Raw genomic sequence first — 3,270 nt, 5'->3', positions numbered from 1 at the left:
TAAGGTACCATGGGTAAATAAAAAACACAAAGTAGCTTAAAACAAATGATAATAAGAATAAGACAAATCAAAATTTATGGCCAATCTATGATTAGAAGGAACTTTATAGCCACACATTCGCAGAAGAGAGGAAAAACTGAAAATCAATTATCTAAGCATCCATCTCAGGAAGTTAGAAAATAATGGCAAATTAAATCTAAAAAAAGAGAAGGAAGAAAATAAAGATTGGGGAAAAATTAGTGAAATGGAAAGTTTATATAAAATAGACAGTATCAACAAAACCAAAAATTGCATTTTGGAAAAACTAGTGAGATTGATAAACCTCTGGCAAGACAGATCAAGAAAAAAAGAATGAGGAACAAATCACCAATGTGCAGGATCAAAACTGGGACACCACTATAAGTAAAAGTTAATGAATATTAGGAGAATATTATGACAAACTTTCTGGCAAAAAAAAAAAAAAAGAAAATTTAGATACAACGAGTAAACTGCTGAAAGAATAAATCTCACCAAATCTGATCCAAGGAAAAAAAATAGAAAATTTAATGATGCTGATAGCTATCTAAAAGTTTAATATGAAGAACCTTTCTACACACACAATAACAATTCAAACACCAAACTGCATCACTTCTGATTGCTAGCAAATGTTTAAAAAAGAAATAGGACCAATCGCACACCAATTATTCCAGAAAATAGAAAGACAGAAACTCAGCCTCTTTTTATACAGCCACATAACCTTGGTACTAAAATCTAATGAGGACATTTCAAGAAAGAAAAATTATAGGTCAATGTTTTTCATGAACATTAAGGTAAACAACAACAAAATCAAAATAACAATCAAACCCTAGCGATGCAGAACTAGAATAATAATACATCATGAAAAAATCTTGTTTTAAGAATTAATGGGTTGTACAAATTCAAAGCTTAATCAAAGTAATTCACCACAGGGAAAGAATAAAGGATAGAGCATCTCAAAAGATGCTTAGATAGCATTTTAAAAAAAATTCAATATTCACAATAAAAACACATAGCCAGCTAGGAATAGAAAGAAACATTCTTAATCTGATAAAGATTTGTCTAAACAAGCTTTCCCAGTGATATTGGGAATGAGTCAATGGTACCTGCTATAGTAATTCTAATCATCATTGTACTGGAGGCCTACTCAGTGAAGTAGGAAAGGAAGAAAAAAGGTTGAAAGAATTGGAAAGAAGAAATAAAATTGTCATTATTTGAATATGAAATGGTCATATAAATAGAAAATCCAAAGTATTCCATAAACTATTTGTATTAATAAGTGGCTATTACAAGATTACTGAATGCTAAGTAGATTTAGACAATCATGTCAATGTTGTATTCTATCAAGAAACAATTAGAAAATGATTTTTAATTGATATCTTTCACTAGACATTGACGATCCTGCATAATTTCTGCTAGATTAGCTTCCTCCCCACTATAGAAGGGATCATAAGATTGATGCTGTGAACACTGTTCACACCCTTTAAGTTTTTAATCATACAGCATATACGTTTTTGTTATTTTCCAAAAGTGCAGGTATTTTTACTAACGCCCTCACAAACACTGTAATTTAAACAGTTTAAAAAGGGATACCATTTATAATAGCATTACAAACACCTATTAAATATCTAATGAAAGATTTTGAAAACCTCTGCACAGAAAAAATCTAAAGAAACTAAAGAAATCCTTTAAAAAATAGAGATATGCTATTTTTGTATATTGAAATATTCAACATATTTTAAGATGTTAATACTCCCCAAATTAACCTATGAGTCCAATGAAATCCCTTTAGAAACTGCCACAATTTTTGAGGAAATTAACAAGCTAATACTAAAATTTATATGTAAATAGGGGCAAGTCATTAGGGACAAGAATAAATGAAACAATTTGAAAGATCAACCTTCTGGATATGAAGGCTTATACTACCTGTTATCAAGGTAAAACTTCAATAAGTAAATCAGAGTAGGACTCTCTGAAAGATACATAAGTAGACCCAGAGAACAGAACATAGAATTCAAAAACAGACTCATGCATGGCATACAGTTGATTTATAACAAAAGTGACACTATAAAGGTTTTTCAATTGCTGGTGTTGGGTCAATTGAATATCCATACAGAAAAATACAAATTTTCCTTACCATCCTCTACAGAAAATCAATTCCAGTCTGATCATGATTGTAGAACAAAATATAAATGGTAAAACAATAAAGCTTCCAGGACATGATGTAGGAGAATGTCTTCACGTGACTGGGCTAGGAAAAGATTTCTTTAACAAAAAGCACCAACCATAAAGAAATAGATGGATAAATGGGAAATAATTAAAATTAGAAACTTTCGTTCAACAAAACTCATAATTAAGAGATTGAAAAGGCAAGCAAGAAAGTGGGCAAAGACATTTGCGAAGCAAATAAATTCTATCCACAAAGGACTTATATTTAGAAAATATAGACATTCTTACAAATTAATAAGAAAAAGGTAAATAATCCAATAGAAAAATGGACAAAATTTCCGTATGGTTATTTCACAATAAGAAGGCTATCCAAAGGGCCATTAACCAAATGAAAAAAAATACATAAGTTCATTAGTCATTGTGGAAATATAAATTAAAACCATATTGAGATATCTATCATTACACACCCACTAATTTTAGATTGCCTAAAATTATTCGGGTGACAATATCAAGTGTTGATAGATATATGTTGCAGCTGGATCTCTCACATATTGCTGGGGAAAGTGTAAAATGGAACATCCACTTTGGAAACTGTTTGGCAGTTGTAAAATTAAGCATAGATTTACCACATAACCCAGCAATTACATTCCTAGGTGTATACTCAACAGAAATGCAGACATAAAATGCACCAAAAAAATGTATAAAAATGGTTATAGCAACATTATTTGTATATCCCCAAACTTGAAACAAGCCACATGCCTATCAATATTGAAATATAATTTGAGTTATATATTCATATATCCAAGCACTGCCTAGAAATGAAAGTGAATGAACTATCATTGCTTGTAACAGCCTGGATTAACGAGACAAACATATAGTTGGACAAAAGATACCAGGTACAAAGGAGAGCGTGGTGTATGATCTCCTTTATGTAAAGGTCAAAAACACTATTAGAAGATATTCTCTTTGGAAAAGACTGAGGGCATAGCTGCCATTAGGGTCAGAAAACTAGGTTATGGAATGTATAAATGTTCTTTTCTTTTGCCGAGGTAGATTTACTTTGTAATAATTCATTGAACTATATAC

The sequence above is a fragment of the Propithecus coquereli genome, unplaced genomic scaffold (assembly GCF_000956105.1).
Source record: "Propithecus coquereli isolate 6110/MARCELLA unplaced genomic scaffold, Pcoq_1.0 Scaffold153, whole genome shotgun sequence".
Classification (NCBI taxonomy): Eukaryota; Metazoa; Chordata; class Mammalia; order Primates; family Indriidae; genus Propithecus; species Propithecus coquereli.
This window is presented reverse-complemented; position numbering follows the sequence as displayed.